Here is a 21,180-nt window from a genome sequence, read left to right on the forward strand (position 1 = left end):
ATAAAACATAAAGATAATCAAAATACAAGCCTCAATCATTTTTATTATTAGATCCAATTACTTCATCAAATTGCAACAAACATTTCTAAGCATGCTCAATTTCAATTTCTATGATTATTAGGCTGCAGATGACAACAAAAATATGCAAAGAGGCAGGCACTAGTCCATGAAGTATACTTGGGTAGCACTGACTTAAATTAGGCTAAGAGTATTCTCTGGTTTCAATAATCCTTTCATGGTTGTTCCTATGACCTGAGCTCCTCCTCTTTACCTGAATGTTGGGACTTTAGTTGAGAATGCTGTGACTACAATTCTCTGTTTCGCTTCACTGATGCCATCTTGGAACCAAAAGAAGAGGCATGAGAATGAGTCAACCCTCAGAAAGTAGAACAAAGTCATGGGGAATCAGAGGCTGGATGTATTCCTGCATTATGGGCCAATAAATTAAAAGTTTTGCTTAAATAAGAATTCTCGTTTTCTGTCATCTGCAAGAGAAAAATCCTATGTGATACAGTGATTAATTTGCATATTTACCCATGAACTCTCAACCAGTTTCTATTTATCAGAAATCTTTCCAAAATAGAGATCTGGGTATGCTAGGTTCTGGGTTTTAAAAATTTTCGCTTCCCACTCTTTAGTACAAGATTCAAAGTTCTTAAACTGTCATTCAAAGTCTTTCACAATTGAGTCCTCTTCTAATTTTTTCTCAATCTAAATTTTTCCAGCTGAAGTTTCTTCTTCTCTCATACTCAGGCACACCTTATGATTTACCATGTATTTTATATATGTCACACAGGTTTGTTCATACTCCCTCTGGCTGGATTGTACTTCCTCTTCTCACAGCCTTTTCTGACTTTGTAAGAATAGAACTTAAGAGCATAAAGTGTTCCTTATTCTTAAAGTTTAAGCATTACACATCACCATCACTCATGCTGACTCAAGGGCTGATTTTGAGAGTATGGCAGGAGGGCAAATCAATGCACCATGGCCTTTGATACAAACTGTATTTAGATCCCAAAGACCTTATTTCATAGGGAGTCTCATATGGTTTTACTACCAAAATCTCAGAAAGCAGCAAGCTTAGACAAGATGTAAACTTAAGTGACTCCTAAAATGAGTGAGCAAGAAATGGAAACATACTTCCACACCAAAACAGGTCCCCAAGTGTCCATTACAGGTTTATTCATAGTATTTCAAGAATAGAGACAACCCAAATGTTTGTCTGCTGATCAATATACAAACAAAATAAGGTATATCCATAAAATGGAATGCTATTTGCCATAAATAGAAATGAACTACCGGTATATGTTAAAACATGGGCAACCTATTAGAAAACATGCTAAGAGAAGAAACCACATACAAAAGGACACATATTGTATTACTCCCTACACATTAAATACACATACATATATAGCAGAATAGAGTAATGGTAACCTAGGGCTAGAGGAAATGAGATTGGAAGGCGAAGGCTAAGAAAAATAGAGTTTCTCTTTGGAATGATGAAAATGTTCTAAAATTGATTGTACTGATGGATACAACATTGTGAATATACTAAGAGCCACTGAATTATAACATTTTTAATGAATTAATTGTAGGGTATGTGAATGATATTTCAATAAAGTATTTTTTAAAAAGAAAATTTATAGGAGCTTTATTTAAAGCTTCCAAAAATGGGAAGTAGCCAAGATGTGCAAAATGAATGGCTATGTCACCTGTGGTATATCCAGACAAGGGAATATTACTCAGTCCTAAAGAGATATGAGATATTAAGCCATGGACTTACAGGGAGAAAATTTAAATGCACATTCCTAAGTGAAAGAAGTCAACCTGAAAAAACTACATATATGATTCCAACTATATGACATTCTGGAAATGGCAAAACTCTGAAGACACTGGAAAGATCAGTGGTTGCTAAGGAAAGGGGAAGATGGGATGAATGGGAAGAGCTCAGAGAAGTCTTAGGACAGTGGAACTACAATGTGCTACAACGGTAATGCTGTTATACATTTGTTTAAACACAGAATGTAGGACACCATGAGTAAACCCTAATGTGAACTATGGTCTTGAGTGATAGTAGTGTGTCAACTGTTGGTTCATTGCAACAAATGTCTCATTCTGGCACTGGATTTAGACTGTCAAAGATGTGTGTGTGTGTGTGTGTGTGTATCAGGGGAAACCCAGACCTTTGTACTTTCCGCTCATCTTTACTGTGAACCTAGCACTGCTCTTAAAAACAAGTCTAAGCAAAGAGGAGGAGAAGGAAGGAGGTGGGCAGGGGAGGAGATGGACATGGACCTTACAAGGTCCATCTTAGTTGGCGCCAATTCTGAAGATTACCCTCTCCCATCTCCCTCCTTGGCAGAAGAGTTTTTAAACTTATTTTCTTACATTGTTGTTAATTTCTGGGCAGGATTTGATTTCTACCCTCCCTGTAATTCTCCCACACCACAGCACCTGTGATCCCTCTCCACTGCCCCTTGTCCTCGTCCCCCCCTCCACCTTTTGGCCCCTCTCCCTCCGCCTCCCCTGCTCTGTGCCTTAGATCCGTGGTCAGCTGCAAGTTTGTCTTTTTCCTGATCCTTTGTTTGGTTTCTCTATATTCCACATATAAGTGAAACCATCTGATATTTATCTTTTTCCTTCTGACTTATTTCACTCAGCATAATTCCTTCCAGCTCCATCAATGTCTTGGCAGAATTAATTGCTCAATTGCTCCTTTATCTGTGTTTTCTTTGTGTCCTTTTTCCTGTTCCTTTAAGTTTAAATCACATTGTAGTTGTGTGCAGGTATGACCTTCCCCAGGGACAGAGGTAATGCCTTATCTTACTGATATTTATACTAGAATACAGAGTGGAATGCAATAAAGAAACTGTTGTTTGACTGAACGACAGGCAAATTAGTCCTTTAAAAACAGTTTTGAAGAACTTTGTCCTAAATACTGTTCTTCAGAATTTTCGTTGTCCCGAACATAGGCTATGTGGCTTAGCCCAGGGACAGTGATCAGTGTGTGAGTGAGAGAGCATTGAGGACTGTTCCTAGAAAATTGAAAAATAAGATATGAGAATCCTAAACTAATCATTTATCTATTCTGAGTCTCACCATATCGACTGGATTCATTGAGCAAAGCAGCGGAATGTATTCTTCCTAAGAGACAATGCGGATGGTGCCAGAATTATGATGGTCTGACTTACGATTTTTTGGCCTTAGCAATGGTGTGAAAGGGATACACATTCAGTAGAAACTTTACATCTAATTCTGATCTTTTCCTTAACGAGTGACAAGTGGAGCAATATTCTCTCATGGTACTGGGCAGAGGCAGCAAACTCTGCTCCCAGTCAGCCATGAGATCAGGAGGGTAAAGAACTGATACATTACAGTTCACTGTGCTGCCAGTGCTTTTCAGATACCGCCTTTTGTGTTTTCACATACCATCATGTCTGCTATTCACTTTCAGGGCATCTTCAGTAAATTATATGAGCTATTCATTACTCTTTTATAAAAGAGGTGTTCAGTGATTTGGGCCAATTATAGGCTAACATGTCTTGAACACATTTAAGGTAGACTAGTTAAGCTATGATGTTTAGTAGGAAGTTCAGTTTATTAAATGCATTTTAAGCTTTGATATTTTCAAATTATGATGAACTACATAATGACACCATAAAACAAGGAAGACCTGTAAAAACAATTGCAGCATGAAATCTGGACCAGATTTCTGTATGGTTACTTAGTCAACTGGAAAAAAGTCATGGGGGTGTGAGAAGATCTCCCTCCACCAAAAGTCATCTCTGTCACCTCCTGAGGGCTGCCTGAAGTGTTCTGGTGAGAGCTTTATTATATGGCTCTGGGGCTGGATATATGTAAAATGAGATGTATTTCTGAGAGAGATGACAATAAACTTTTATTATTCATTTATACCTTGCTGGAAGTTATATGTAATATAGTTCTTGAAAGCAGATTTGAAGAGGGCAAGAGAATAAAACCTACATAGAATGCAAAGGAAAAGTTACCTAAGAGCTGATAGGATACCTTTCTCTTACTTCCCAAATTTGCCAGCATTGCATGGACAACATGAATATCTTAGCCACACTGCTGCTTTAATTTTAGGACTAGGGGATGCAATTTAAGAACTCACTTATTAATATTGTTATAAATATTATTAGCTGAACGATCTAGGGAAGTTGCTTATCCTCTTTGAGCTTCAGTTTTTTTTTTTTTTTAAGATTTAATTTTATTTATTTATGCATAGAAGAACTGGGCGTAGGCCAGAAGTGGGGGGCCTCCCTGATGGTGGAGGGGTTAAGTCTCAGCTCTATCATGCTATGATCACTGCAGACTTAGTTCAATCCCTTGCTAGGGAGCTAACCCACATATGACAGAGCTTCAGTATTTTTCCTCAATGAAAAAGGCATGATAATACCTTTCTTGCTTATATCACAGAGTGGTTGTAAAGTCCACTGAGATCACTAAAAGTTAAATACTTTACAAATAAGACAAATTAGTTATTTATAGTTGATGTTATTGTAAAAGGATATGTGCTAAGAACCTCTCCTACTAAATATCAATGGAGTTTATTTTTTGGTGGCACAAAAAGAAAAATATTTGTATCTTTTATATCTTGTCCCTTTAAATTTTGAAGGAGCTACTACCAGGTTATGAAAAGGAATCTTATTTGCATTTGGGGAAAAGCCTTATTAAAACTTCTTTAGGTTTTAACTTAAGGCATGCATATGTAAGTAAGGATATCTAGCCAACCCATGCCCTTTTAAAAAAGAAAAGCTGTTCTTTGACTATCTTCTCAAAGAACTGCTCATTTATATCAGTAAATGGAGAGGGTGGGCAGCCAGGGGTGCCTTCCTTAGGAGTCCCATATGTTTGCACAGTTAAGACCCAGTCTCTCACACTTCTTGAATCTATTCCAGGGATGGCTTGACAATTCACAAATCTGGGGGAAACCTGTTCTGTGCAGAGTGTAACTCTTGACTGCTGTAGGGTTTTGCTTTAAGTACCCTGAGGTCCTTAAGGACAAAGACCATGACTGATAGGTACTTGCATTTCCTAGTTTCCAGCAGTAAATGTTTATTAAGTGAAAACTTGGCTGGGCTGCATATCAAGGTGAGGAGGAAGTGAGGCTGCTTGGCAGATTTTATCCTCAAGGCAGGTTACCTGTTCCTGCATAACTGAAAGGAAACTCTGCCTGTCAAGTGACAATGTGAGGCCATGGGTGTCAAATAAAGGGCATTATAATGTAAAGAAGTTCAGAGGACAGAGGACAGCTGTCATGAAAATAAAGAGTTTAGAATAGTAGATGTAGATAGAGGGGAGGGAGGTGTTGGCATCATTTAAATCTGACAAGAGGAGCCTGAAAAAAGTGACAGGTTTTCGAATCTATGTGGGTGTGACTATTTAGTGAAGAACTTTTTTCCACAAGGAACGCTTAGGGAAAAATGATTATATTTACAAGTTCCTCAAGGATAATCAGGGAAGGCTTCTCAAGACCAGATTTTGCTCTAGGACTTTGACAGTGGTAGGTCCAACCATGCCCTGAGATGATGGAGGAGGTCAATAGTTTTGCATCTCCCAGCCAGCGAGGGTGAAGGACTAAATGTGTGTGTCATCCCATCCCTTGACCCACTCCCAAATTCCCAGGTTGAAATTGTCATCCCAGAGTGATGGTAATGGTTGATAGGGCCTCTCAGACATGGTTAGATCTTATGAGTGGAGCCTTCATGAAAGGGATTAGTGCCTTCATAAAAGGGATGCCAGAAAACTCTCATTCCCTTTTTGCATAACAGGAGGTTGCAGGGAGAAGCTTTCTATCTAAGAACCAGGAAGCAGGCCTCGGCAGACATGGAATCTGCTGGTAACTTGATGTTGAACTTCCCAGCCTCCCAAACTATGAGAAATAAATGTTTGTTGTTTAAGCCACCCAGTCTATGGTATCTTTATCATAGAAACTCAAACTAAGACAGGACTATGTATATCAGTTAGGAAACCGATATAGATGGCAGGGATTATCTGTATGTTAGGTAAAGTAGGAAGGAGTAGGGACAAAATTAAAAATGAAATATTGAAAGAAAAAGGAAAATGGTTTATTTTTGGTTTTGAATATAACAAATTACCTTGTCAAAGGATGCGTGTGTGCATGTGTGTGTATCCGCACATGTGTATATAGCATGTCCCACAAGATTTTATAATTTAAACCATTAATTTCAGAAAGATAACTGTTGCAGACTTATCCAAGATCATTTGAAGTTAATTATTCACATTTATTTTACACATTTTTTTTTGTGTCCTGAAACTGAATCATGAACTGTCCACTTTAACTGTATCAGCCCTGCTGATTAAAGATGATTGAAACTGACAGAATCACAAAACTAAAATTCACTATTTGGCATTCATAATAAAAGTCAGTGTAAAAGAACTGTAGGTCTGTATCTGAGTTTGAATAGGCAAAAACATCCTACGGGGAAGATGGATTTGAGGACACATAGGATGTTGAGTGTCAATGTCTGCAAACATTACTAGCAGTATTACAGACTTTCAAGGCAGTTAATTGGTGAGACTCAAGCCAGGGTTTTCAAACGGTAAAGAGAAACTCAGTTTCTATCTGTGCTATAGACTCAAGAAGCATATATCCTCGAAGCAAATATATGATGGAGGGTGGAACTGGAAAACTGGATGATAGTTTAGGGTAGAGAAACCTCGTGGGTTGTGGAGAATAGAGGAACCTGCTGGACTGGAGTTGGGGGAGGGGCTATGGGCACAGTCTGTGGTAGCCCCGCCCCTGCTCCCAGGTTTCCTTTGAGACACTTCAGAGCTCTGTGATATAAGCAAGGGACTAAATAAAGTCCAGTGCTAGCCTTCTCAGGCTCAGTTGCCTCAGGCAAGCGTGTGATTCAGAATATGGAAATCAGTAAATGGGATGCTCTTTCATTTCTGAAATGCCATATTGATGAGTCCAGGCTGAGCTTTGGCTCAATATCCTTGGATATTGACCCTGACCTCATTTGCCTATGTGGGTATTGTTTGGTCTTTCTGTTCCTGTGCTACCTGGTGGGGATTCCATCTCTATTCACTGGCTGGAAAACCACAGAGAGGAGAAAGGTAAGGATCTCTATTCACTGGCTGGAAAACCACAGAGAGGAGAAAGGTAAGGAACACTGGGCAATTCCCTAATAGAGATTCTGTATTGCCATTTCCATGTTTGTTTCAACATTTTAAAATAGGTTTGCTTGGTTCTGGGAGACACCTAAGATGGGATGTGTGACCAGGATACACTATCATGCTCCTAGGGAATAGACTAGGTAGGACTAGGCTCATGAAATGCTCATAGACCATCTGGGTGTGGTGGAAGTAAGCACCATGCCCCTGTGTTCCTGATCAGGGCAGTCAGTGTCTGATCTCTGCAGGACGCACAGGCCCCACACTGGGTCATGAGTCACAACCCTGGTAGGTGTCACTCCATCAAATCTTCCTGAATGTTGAGATGATCAGGAGCACAGTCCCCTGAGGAGAGGCTGTAGCCCGAGATCGCAATCCAAGATACAGGCTCCCATCCCAACAGATTATATACAGGATGTTGACTGAGAATAGCAATGTGTATCTCATAGACAAAATCCCTGACTTTTTCCAGAAGGAAAACCGGAAAATACTTTAGCACTTTAAAAAGGTATTTTTAAAAAGTAATACAAAGTTCAGTTAATGAAAGCAGAGTCTTCTCATTCTAGATAATGCATGTCTGAGTTTTCTCCACAGAGGAGTGAACTGAGAATCAATCATTTATTCTTTTTGTTTTCAGTGCAGCGCCAAGAGGAGGCGGAAAGGGGGAAACACTGACAGGTAAGGGTCTGCCCGTTCCACCCGCGCTCTCCGAGGCCGCCCTTCCCTCTCTTGCAGGAAGCCCCAAATCTGTGATTTCTGCGGATAGTATTCTCTCTCAGAAACAGGCCCTCGAGGAGCGGCTGATGGGATGGGGTATGTCAGGTACCCTGCTCTGCCGCCCCCGGGACAGGAAGCAGTGATGGGCCAGGGTAATGGCCGCTGCCTGACAGGCCCATGGGGTATACTGAGAGTCAGAGCTTCAGTGGCCTGACGTTCTAAAAGTTCTCTGACTTCATGGATGATCCATTCTGTTTTGAGGGAACCACCGACCTGCATTCCTTCCAGGGTGGTTTAGGGCATCACAGGAGATCATGTACATCAAAGTCTTTAGACATGAAGCAACATACACACGACCCTAATAAAAACACTGGGGTTCAGGCCAGAGGCATGGAGGGAGAGAGAATCCACAAGAGATAGAAAAGGGAGCAGAACAGGCAGAAGGACCGAAATACACTGCTTAGGGGAGCAGCAGGCGAGACACTGGTTGATAGTATCACTGCCATCTGTCTTCCTCTAGTGATTGTTGAGCATTTCAGTGCCAGATAGCCCCAAGGTCGCTCCTAAGGGACTCCTGCATTAGACCTACACTTCTATTTTCATCACATATACCACCTTCTTGTTTCCCAGGTTGGAGCTATTGCCAGAGTGACACAGAAGAGGAAGCTGACTGCTATTGTGGAAAGGTGAATTGTCATTGCCCTGACCTCGCTATAGCATGACCTAGGCCACTGTAGCATGACCTAGGGATTTAGTGTTACCCGCTATAGTCATGGGAGGGGATAGTCGTGGGAGGGGTAGCCACGGGAAGGAGGGTATTGTGAGGTCACAGCTCGGGGCAATGTGAAGAAGCAGAGTTAGATGTCCCATCCCTGCCAGGCCAACGGGTCATCCTTTCATGGTTCTGGCCCTGGCTGCAATTTGAACACCCCGTGTCTCCTGCAGTCCCCTGGGCCGGAAACATGCTACCACCCGCTTTCGCCAACTATTGTGTCCAGACCCCTTCTGTGAAGTGTGTAACAGAGCAACTGCTGAGATCAACCAACTGCTGTTCTCAGAAGCCCTGGAAGATGCTCCCTCTGTCTCTTCTTTGGCTTCCACAGCTCCCATGGCTGAGTCCTCCTTCACAATGTCCTCTGCCTTCCCAGCAGCTCCCGCTGGAGACCAAATACCAGTTTCTTTGCTTCAACCTTCCCCACCACCCCTCTCCACCCCTCTTCACTCACCTAATCCACTGACCTGTTCAGATGAGTTTCTTGCACCCTCACCGGGATACAATCTGTCACCAGAGCCTTTTCCTTCACTGGGTCCTGAATACCCAGCAGGCCATTCTTCACCACAACACCGTGCTTTTTGCCCAGTCCCCCAATATCACAACCAGAGAGTGGACGCTGTGCTCCCAGCACACACCCCTTTGTCTCTAAATAACATCTTCTCAGGGGACCCCACCCTCTGTCAAGGTATCAAAGCCTTACCTAATTTGCCACAACCAATGAATCCTGATGATCCGTATGGTTATCATCATCCACCACCAACACTGTCTGTTTCATCACCTCAAGACACTACGGTAACTCGGACTCAATCTAAAGCAATTTCCGTCTCATTCAAGACGGTCCCAGAGAACACCACTTCTTGCAGCCCACCAGGGCTTTCTGTTTCAGACTGGTTAGCCTCTACCTGGGCACCACGTGGGGACTTCACTCACGAATGGCTTGCCCTTCCGTCTTTCGAGACCTCTGTGAACCTGCCATTTCTCAGTGCAGACGTCTTGGAACTCCTAGAGAGGCAAGTGCAAAAGCGGAGTGATTTCCTGATGTGGAAGGACAAGGAAAAGAATAGTTATTCCTTTCCAAAACCACAGGGACCAGGGTACCAACCGAAATCTTCAGGGGAAATGTTAGGGTCCCCTGCTGATAAGGATGACTCAGCAGTCTCCCTTCCCCAAGGGAGCCCCAAAGGCAAACCACAGGAGCTGCAGATGCATGAACTGCCCCCACATCTTAAATCTTTGGGGGACCATTTACAGCAAAAATGCATCCAGCTCTTCTGGGGTCTCCCATCCCTACACAGCGAGTCCTTGCGCTCTGCCGTCTCTCTCTTGGGGGGGCGCTCCCCCTGTCTCTTTTTTCAATAGAATATCTAATGCCTCCACCAATCAAGAAGCCCCAGAGCTTTCCCAGCCCCTCCCTCTGTCCTCACCCGTAATCCAGACTCCAGCGTTGCCTAAAACTCTGCCACAGTCCCCGTCCATGCCACAATCCCAGCCGCCAGCCGACCTGCCTTGCCCAATCCCAGCCCAATCATCTGGCCCTTCATACCAAATTAAGATCTATGGAGTGTTTTTCAATAGACCCGAGAATGACCCAGATTGTCTCCAACCTGCTGATACTGAATTCCTGGGATGGCACGTGTGCAGAAACAACTAGCAAATGTGTGGGGTTTACCCGCTGTTGTCCAAAGTTCTTACAAAGACTTTAGCGCTTCACCTCCCAATTTTCCTCAACGCCGGGACTCCCTTGTCTCTGAATGCATCTCCATCCTTCCGGGAGATTTTCCCTTTAGTGATAAACTTCGGAGAAAACTAGAACATCACCTTCGAAAGAGGCTTATCCAACACTGTTGTGGCTTGCCCCAAAGGACCGTACATTCCATGTCATTACAGATGCCTCCAGAATGGCTGTCAGAGGCAAATGAGTTGGGGGGCTACAGCGCACCTCGGGAAGCACTGTGCTTCAGGGGCGGAGTTGCAAAACTCTAAATGTTGGACTGAGCCAATCGGGAAGTGTCCATGAGAGGAAGAGCTCAGTAATGTCTCAGTTTAAGAAGGATGCAGGGAGGTACGACAGACATAGCCCAGAAAAAGTCTCAAAAGATAATAACCTTTTGAGCTCTTCAGAGCAGCAACAGAGGCATGACTGGGAGAACAACCATGGTCACATTATCAGTTTTTCAGGGAAAGATTCAAGGGCCTCAGAGGGGAGTCTACATGACATTGAACTGGAAAATGCCCTGGGAGGATATTTGAGTAAGGAATTTGAGCAAATTAATGAGAGTCAGCTCCCTAACACTGGGTGAAGTCCAGTGTACAGTGATAAGCAGTCACTGCAGCGTTCTGCGAAACTGCACAACCAAGTAGGCAGGACAATTTGTGTTCAGCGGTGCCTCAGGACTACTCCCTCAACACCTCCAGCAGCTCTCTTTCATGCAGTCCAGCACGCAGAATTTACTGGAAGACCATATGAAGAGGTTTCGTCTGGGGATGCGATTGGGACCTCCCTCTAGAGTCCGTCAATCCTTAGACATCTTCAAAGAGAAAGAAACCTCTTCCCTTCCCAACCCATCCCTCCTCAACCAACATGACTACTCAGGAGGACTCCAAATCATGGGGCTTCACGTCCATTAGAAGAAAATTGAATGGGGAAGTGAATGTGGGGCTAACAGGTGTAGGTCCTGTGCAAGCTCACCCTGTCCCTGCTACCTCACACCTGGGTAGGGACAGAGAAGGGAGCATGAGAGAACCAATCCCTGCCGTCACCCAGGAGCCAGCAGAGGGTGCGCAGAGGATGAAGGGTGGCAGACCCAGTCTTCTGCCTGACAAACAGTCTCCCGGGCAAATCATGGCAGACTCCGTGTCCCCGAGGCACGAGGTGCCCCCCCATGCCGCCTGCAAGGCAGGCTGTGGCCACACACGAGCCAGAGGCTGACAGAATGAGTTTCGGTAGTAGGGCAGAAATGCTCAGGGCAAAGAGAGGCGCCAGAACTTAGAGATGCTTTCCAAAGCCGCTATGTCCAGGGAGATATTCAGGGCTGAGGAACTTGATGCTCCTCGATCAAAATCTAGTGACATTTTGATAACGAGCAAGCCAGGGAGCCCTCCACCAGCACCGCTTTCTTCGGATAACTTGACCGTCAAGTCCTCACTGACTCATGCTCAGGGCATCTCCATTGGGGACATGGAGGCCTCCCAGGTGCTGCAGGCCCACTTGGTGGACAGTGGGTTCAGCCTGAGGCGGCGGTTGGGGAATGGGATTTGTGAACATGCGTTCAAGAGGTGGCAGGATAAGAATTTCCCTCCAGCTGCCAAGAGAGTGAGTCTTCGAGGGACCAACACAGATGAGCTGGGTGGAGGGGGACGCCAGGCTGGGGACACCCCAACCTAGAAGGCACAGCGTTCCCACTCGGAACATGACATTACTTGAGGCACACTGGAGGCAGACTGCCCAGGTTTTCAGCAAAGAGGGGCAACCTCCTGCTGAAAACATTGTCAGGAAAAAAGTGAAGCACTTTTTGCAATGGATTCGTCCTGGGAAAAGTCAAGAAAATTCCCAGGAGAAGGGCAGCTCCATATCAAGCTTGCAGAGCAGCGGTCAGCTTAAAAGTAGAGTTTCCTTTTCTGGGATGCTGGAAGCTCAGAACATCAAGACAGGCACTGGAAAGTCCCAGGAGAGGCTGGGCTATCATGAGGCCGTTCATTCACCAGTGATGTGTGGGAGAACGCATCAGAACGCAAAAGTGCAGACCTGCACTGAGCCTATTCAGCGACATCCTCTTAACTATAGGGGTCCCTGCCGTAAAGCGCCACATGCCAAGTTCTGCCCCCAAGCTGCTGTCATTGATGGCCAGACTCATCCTACAAATATTCGATGGGTCAGAGACATGGGCGGACATCCACAGAAAGCTGTGGAACTTGGGGAACAGCTATTATGTCGGAAGCGTTCCCCACCCCCACATGGTATCTGTATACCATCTAAATGCCAACTGCAGGCCTCACGTGGGCCACGCTTCTCCAATGTCTCTCACCACTGTGGAAGGGACTGTAATCAGAGAGCTGTGTCAACTACGTAAACAGAAAATTCTTCTGCAAATTTTCCAGAGAGGAAAATTTTGTACCCAAAATAATTCCTTTATTGTTTATCAGATTGATTATCCCCAATAAATTCTTCTTTAATAGCAAAGTCTTATGTTTTTGGGACATGGGTTTTGCATAAATCACGGCTGTGCTGAATAGAAGGATTTAGTTCAATTCTTAAAAATGGCCTTGTAGAGGCAGGAACGGGCACAGTGCAGGTTTTCTAATCCCATGCAGACCGGGTAAAGGAGGAGTCAGAGTCCTCAGTAGTTTTGCAGGTCTTTTATTGGGGTTCACCAGGCATATGGCAGTTAGGGGCGCTGGCTGGGGGGCTGGGGGGCTGGGAGGCCTGCCAGCCTCCCAGCCCCCAGCAAGTCTTCACTCTGTCTGGGCTCTCTAGCGTTCGTTCTGCTGCTTCTCGGCTTCTCTTTCGGCTTCTGCTTTGGCTTCTACTGCTGCTGCTTTGGCTTCTACTGCTGCTGCTGGCGTCCCCCGTGACGCTGCCCTTAAAAGCACAGTCTTAGCTCAGCTGAATCCCATCTACCTATGCCCACACCCTATTTCAGGTGCCCGCCATCAGGCATGCATTCAGGACAAGGATCCATCATCTATCCTGATGGCGGAAGGGCAGAAAAGCCTGATATTTTCTTTACCCTACAGGCCTTCTTTGGTTTCTCAATAATGATCACTCCCTTGGAACTCTTGCTGAGATATAAGTATGTGGTTTTCTCCCTAAACGCTCTCTTCACCTAAGTCTGAGGAGATATGCTCTGCACAGCCTTGTTGGAAATAGATAGTAGCGCACACCTCCTCCTTCATTGTATGGTCTCTACTCTTTAGGGATTATGGAAGAGAGGTCTTTTAGATGCAAAGAGGCAAGGATAAGCGTATTTTCAAATACAATTACAGGAAAGAAGAAAAACAACACCTTAATCACATTTATAGTCAATGACTGGAGGTTCCCACAGGTGTTGGGCGTATCCTGAAATTGGGAGTGTTTGGAGGTGGATATTTCTACTGTGGATCCTGAGGTTATGGATCTGGAGGGCTCATTTTGTTGAACTAGCTGGGGTAGGATCTAGAAACAGTGCTGATGGTGTTTAAGAAGGCTCATGTTCAGCGCAGTTAAATCTGACACTGAGGCCTCTCTATGGCAAAGAGACCTTGAAGTAGTAGTTCTCTAGCCCAGGTAGTTCTTCGAGCTGCCAGGAATAATGACATTTTCTGCTGAGTGAAAGCATCACCTAATTGTCAGTGGAGTGTTGACAAGGCAGCCCCTTCCCTCCCGGGTAAACTAAAACTGAATGCTAAAAAAGATGCTTTAAATTTAGTGGGGAATAAGAAAAAGTGGGTAAGGCAGAATCCAAAAAGTGGATTCTGCTGGTGAAACAGGTTAATGCCCCAATATACCCCATCATCACTATGTCATGATCCTGTCCTGTTCCCTCTACTCAGTTGATACAGGCAGCACTCCCTGAGGCTGGGCCGGTACTGCACATCATCCTGATGCCTTTTGGCCACAGATTTCATGGGTACTTTTAGTACTAATGCAGTATCTGCAGGCACATCATCAGGCATGGCATCCTCTTCCTTGGGGAAGGTGTCTTGGTGCCTTCTTTCTATTCAAACTTGATGACAAGAATCCACCATTAGTGTGTAGAGTTCACCTATTAGGATGGAGGTAGCACCTTCAATGCACATGTCCCTGGGGGAGTCATGGTAGTTCTCGCTCACAACACTTGCTGCTCATGAGCCAGCAGTGAGTCTAAGACTGTGCACCAGAGTTACAGTTTCTCTGTGGGGACTCACCAAGGACCTCCAGACAATGCTCTGTTGGTCAAACTGCACATACACAGCCTTACAAGGGTTGGCATACACTTCTCTTTGACTCAACATACAAGAGGGTTTTGGAGGACAGGCATACCACAAGGAATGATCTCATGTGTAGTAAAATGGGAACACAACCAATGCAACTCAGTTCAGTGTCTCTTTAGTGCATTCTCTTTGGTGCCACTCAACACCTCCTTCACTTCCCTCACACTTATCTCATTTGCTCAAAGATATGCTGGAGCACCATTCACAGAGAAACCACGAGAGGGCTTTTAGCCACTTTTTCATCAACAAACTTTCCAAAACACATTCCTATTCCACTTTTCTTCTGTTATATTTAATGGTTTCCAACCCACCAGCAAAGGAGTTATAGTTTCAAAATTTCTTTGTTGAGGCACAGCTACACTCTAATCTGGATGGACAGAGGCCACCCTTGACAGGTATTCTTTTGTGTTATCCTTCTCCCTTATGAGGCACTTAGTATCTTAATTTTTTAATTTTCAGTTTCCATCACAGCAATATTTAAACATATACAAGATACATAGAACAAAATAACTTCCCAAGTAACCTTCGCACAACTTCCACAATTAGGAACTAGAAAGTGTGATGCAGCTCATCTTTTTTACTATGCTGAATGTATGAAAGCCAGCTCTAATATCTTAAAACTCGACTCTTGCACATATGCTCTCTGCCAATATAGAAGCTCTCCCATTTCTTTGATATTTTGCAATGAACATATCCCCAAAATAAACAGCATTATTGGGGAAAGAGCACTGAGCCTTAGAATGGTTGGCACACACTTCTGCTCTTTGAGTCAACTGAGAACTCATTTAAGTGAATTCTTCCCTCAACCCCATGCAGAAAGTAATTTCACAGAGAAAATTCACACAGGATTGTTGTTCCTATATCATGCAAATGCTCAGAAGTACAAAACTATACATGTTGACAAAGATATTCTATGTAAATGGTTTCAAATTTTTAGAAGAAAATGATACTTGTCATATTTAAATGAGTCATTATATTTTCAGTTAAACACAGATCAAGCACTTGTTACTCTCCTTTCCAAAATGCTATCATAGTAAAAGATTAGATAATATATTGAAAATCATCATTCAGCAGATAATGAAAATCAAAACCTCTATGAGATGATATGTCATATACACAAGGATGGCTAGACTAAAAAAATCAGATAATAACATGTTTGTGAGAAGGTAGAGAAAGTGGAACCCTTATACTGCTCGTGGGAAGGGAAAAGGGTGTAGTTGTTCTGGAAAACAGTTTGGAAGTTCCTCAAAATGTCAAACATAGACTTAGGCTATGACCTAGAAGCTCTACTTCTAGATATATACTCAAGAAAAATGAAAACATCTTTCCACACACAAACTTGTAAATGAATGCTCATAGTACTACTACTCATAATAGTAAAAAGATAGAAACAACACTAACATTTATCCACTGAAGAATAGGTAAATATAATGCTCTATTTCCACAGAATCAGGGTAACATGCTTGGCAAGAAAAACTACTGATATTGCTGTGATGTGAACGGACACTGAAAACATGTTAAGTGAGAGAACCCAGTGACAACTGACCACACACATTATTTACCTGGTGAAATATCCAGAATATGGAAATCCAGAAAGACAAAGTAGATTAGCTGTTGCATTGCAGTGGGGAAATGAGAAAAAAAGAGGGATGAAAGCTAGTTTACTGGGTTTCTTTTCATTTTCATGAAAATTATTTAAATTTGGCCATGATGATGGTTATATGTGTCTGTGATATATACTAAAAGTTATGGAATTATATACTTTAGATGGATGAAACATAAGGTATGTGAACTCTATTTCAATAAAACCATTAACAGTGATTTAAAAAGTTGAAGCGCTTGATGACAAGAAGAGAGAAGCTACAACAATGATGTCAATACATTTTGGGAGATGGAAACCCACGAGGAGTGGTAATTACCAGCAGAGGTGGCAAACCCATTCAAACCATGTAACCCCAGGAAATGAATGAGATCTTTCCTGGAGATACCAGATAAGAAATTAGGGTTATATGCTGAAAACATGTGGAATTTTTTGTTTTTTACAGTGTGTATATTAAATTTTTTTTAATGGGAGGGAGACTAGTATTTCCAGTATTTTGTAAAACCCTGTTGCAATGTCCGCATGACTCATGTACAAGATGTCCCAAGTTCTGCCTGACACAGAACCCGAGTCAACTGCTTTAGAGTCGGCATTGCACATTTCTGGGGTCTGGGTAGGGTGGTGATGGCAGCTGTGGGTATCAAACGCAGAAATTGCAATGTAAAGAACATATCTGACAAATGTGTGGAAAAGGGGCATGGATGGTAAACAATTACATACTCTATTCAGATTACCAATTAATATTTGATCCATTTAAAAAAAATCTCTGCTATTTCAGTTTATTCTCCTTCCCTAGCATCCTTTTTTCTCTGTATCCATTTCCAAATGTTGAGAAATACATCTCATGAATTTTGCACATTATTCTTGAATATCTGTGTATTCCTTAATAAAAATATCCATTCTGCACTCATAGTACAGTTACAATTGTCATAAAATTTTAATCTCTTTCATATTCCATTTTTGCCAATTTATTGAGGAATGAGTGTCCTTTGTGATTTTTTTTTCTTGTAATTTTTCAAAGTGTTCCAAGTGTTTCATTGTGGCCCTTTTATTTAACCTCCATCATGCATCAGTCCATAATCACATTTACATTCATCGTCATGTGTCTTTGGTTTCCATTTGCCAGGATCAGGTTCTCTGCCTTTCTTGCTGATGACCAGATGATTTTCAAGAATAAATTTGATGTACCATTTTTATAAGACCCTTCTTTCTTGGACATCTTTTGGTGGTATTTATCTTGTTCAAACTTTAAAGGATGCTTTTATTGTTGTGAGTCCTACAGACCGTAGGTACAGGCAGGACCAATGTGGTCAAAAAAATGTACCAGAGATGCAAACTGACGTGGGAAAGATTTTTTGAACAGATTCCTCCTTCAGTCAAGGTAGGGAACAAGAGAAGGGTTGTGCTTGACGTGTAGCTTTCTTTTCGGTGGTCTGGTGAAGAGGTGGATTTAAAGGGCAGCACAGAAAGAAACTATCATTACTGATAAGCCCTTCTAGGTGGGAGGGAAATGATTGGGTGGGTGTGGCCAACACTAATCTATAAGACTCAGGCTGAGAACACAGAGAAGCAAACCAATAAAATGACAGAGGGCTTCATTTCAGCAGTTTATAATCTAAATAACAAAGTTGTAAAGGTTATAACCATTAAATGATTAGCTAGCATGGGATGAAGAAATCAGATACATTTATACCACTATCTTGATAGTATTTTAAAAACTATAGAGGGCCTCCCTGGTGGCACAGGGGTAAGACACAACCTATGAATCTATCCCCAGCAACTGCAGCACAAGTTTGATCCCCGGCCAGGGAGCTACCCACACGGCACAGCAGACCTCTTCTGACTCGCCTGCTGCTCCACTCCGCAGTATATTTCAGTCAATATGCCTGTTCTGTTCCCCACTCTGTCTGTGGTGAATTCTCTCACCTCCTGCCCCTCTGGCATGTACCGCAGTTCTTGTATGCATAAATAAATAATTTTTTTTTAAAATAAAAACTATGGAGATCTTAAAAGAACTTGTGTAAAAGTCACAGAGCAGACGGGAAAAAAATAAAACATTTCATGAAAGATGCCATTAGACATGTGATTCAATACCAACTCTGCACAGATATCTTTGTAGACTTGTGCTCATTAGAAGTTATGTAAGGAGAAGCCTGCTCCCTAAATCAGATGAGTTTGGTCTGCAAGTACAAAACAGCACAACTGAATTTCATGTTGGTAAAATAAAGACTTACTTATTTTCAAGGGAGAGAGGGGAATTGGTTGAGAGAAGAAAGAGGGAGCAGCAGGGTGAGACACTGTGTGGCTGGAAGGGAGGAGAATGAGAATACTTAGGGGCTGAATAGCCCTAAAGGGATTTTGGCAAAAGAAAATTGCTAAAAGATTTTTAAATTATTTATCGTGATTCCAGGGGTAACTTATGTCCTTGTCTCCCTCTTTATCATCCTTTCTGATCACTGGTACTGCTCTCTCATCCTATTAATATTTGGTGAACAGGGTATCTCATGAGAAGAGACGAGGAGGACAGGGATGCTGTTTGTTATAGTACTGGTTTCATACAATTAAAAACACATGAAGGAAGTAGTAGTTTAGGACAGAATAGATCTTGGGGCTATAAATCCTGGGCATACTAGACTTTCAAAGATTATGTTGGTCAAGGGCCTCGATAATATCCGACTAACGGGGGATAAATAAACTTGAAGGGATGAAGCTGAACACTATGCTAGGGATATTCTCTGTGAGTTTGGGTTTCAGGACTTATGTATTAGGAGAGGATGGGGTTAGTTCAGTTCTCAATGATTTTTCTCTTTGGCTTCGGAAAGGTAATTAGTCCATTGTAGAGAGACATACAGTGGCATTCTTAGTGTGATCCTGGAGTCTTTTATTAGATTTTGTGCAGATATTTTGTATTTTTGGGTATTAATACTTCAATGGAAAGAATAAAAACTTTCAGGCCTTTCCAAAGTGAGAAAAACCTTTAAAAGTCCAAAGAACATGCCCTAAATTGTATTTTCATCTGCTTCTTCACCATAAATATTTATAGGGAGGGTTATTCTAGCATAATATAGTCAAAGATCTCCCTTGTTGCCTCCAGAATGTTGTGGAATTGGATGTGTGTGGGTGTGTAGGCCTTGAGGTTAGGGATAAAGAAAAATCTTCGCTTAGAGCTTCCCAGTGAAGAATAAATGTCATTGACTCCTGAGAGCCCTTCTCTCCTTTAGGTTATATGTGATTTAGGCCAAGTTCCCTACTACTTACCTTACCCTAATAGAATGGAGAACAGTTCATCCTCTCCCTTTACTTTACCTTAATAAAGCAGTATGGAACCTGCATCGCTGAAAAGGATCAGGGGTGTACATTTTCTTTTCTGAGAAATAGCAGCATACTTTCATTTAGAAAATGTTGCTGATTCCAGAGTATCTGACAGGTGGGTGGTCACTGAGAAGTTGTGTATGAATAAGTTTTGCTGTTGTGCAACTGGGTTGGTGAGGGCAGAATCTAGAAAATAGATGGGTGCTGGGTACAAAATCTGTGATGTGTGGGGGTTTTAAATTTCTGAAAGGTACATTTGATTTCCACAGCAAGGTCTCCATGCTTGTGAAAATCCCTCAAGCATTGGGAATGAATGTGAAGAGATCTTCCTTGGGGATTATCTTCAGGAGGTCTAGTCTTATAGCAATATTGCAAGGTCAAGTTATCACGTGGCCATCGCTTGTAGAGATTTTCAACAGAGGGTCACTCTGAACGTGGGGGAAAGGATTCAAAGAATAAGGAAACTATAATAGTGGAGTAAGTGGGAAAAGATGAAAATCAGAGGGCAAGAATGACACCACCATCTCTGGGCACTCATTCCATCCAACAATATCTGACTTACATCCTGCTTCTGGAGACTACTCAGGGTTTTGTGAAACACAGTAACATATTCCAGAATAAGAAAGTGTGAGACAGTCTTGCGTGTGAAGACACCAAGTGCAGGAACTTGTCAAAGGAGCTTGCTTCTCTTTGTTGCCTATCTAAAGCCATGATACACCTTAAATCAATGGAATAGAAATTTAGGGTATATTCATAATCTACTGCTGTGGAACGAATACCTCAAAATTTAGTGTCTTAAAGAACATAATGTTATCTCAGTTTTTGTGCATCAGGAATCCAGGCAAAGCTTACCTGGGTTCTCTGCTTTAGGGTCTCTTACAAGGCTGTCAAGATGTAAACTGGGTCGTGGGTCTCATCTGCATGTTTAAATGGGGAAGGATCAGTTTCCACTTCTGTGTTCACTTCAATAATTCTTGGAAGGGTTCATTTCCTCAAGGCATGATGGGCTGAGACCCTCAATCTCTTGTTTTCTATGGGCTGGAGTTAGCTGGAGACCTCAGTGCCATGTCCATGTCAGGTGGGTCACTCCAATATGGCAGCTTGCTTCTGGAAAACTGGGAGTCTGCTAGCAAGACAGAAGTTACAATCTTTAGTAATGAATAAATGGAATGACACCCATCTCCTTTCCCTTATTTTAGAACTAAATCATGAGCTCAACCTACACTAAAGGTTATTTCCATGAGGTTGTGAATATTTGTATTAAAAGGTGGGGATTACTGAAGTCTTTGAAGTCTTCCTAACACAAGGGTTTTTTAAGTCACTCCATTCAGTACACAGTCATAAAAGTAAAGTTAAGGTGACAAGCAGAACCTTTGTCTTACCCATATCCCTGTCATCAAGTGAAAACTCTTTGGGGCTGCATGGAGGTGCAGCTGGTAAGAAAAACATCAAAAAGTGTGTAGATCCAAAGGAGAGAAAAGTGGCATGGAGTTAAAGGCAGTGGGGAGTTACCAAGAATGGTAATGAGAAAAAACTCTGAGCACCACCTAACTCACCATTGCTAGTGGTCACATTTATTTGGAAGAAAAGCTACCCACAAAATGACTCATTCTGGCTCCACAATAGACTCTTCACTCTCTCCTAAATCTGGACTATAGATTTCAAG

Source organism: Talpa europaea (assembly GCF_964194135.1).
Source record: "Talpa europaea genome assembly, chromosome: 7".
In the NCBI taxonomy this organism is placed as follows: domain Eukaryota; kingdom Metazoa; phylum Chordata; class Mammalia; order Eulipotyphla; family Talpidae; genus Talpa; species Talpa europaea.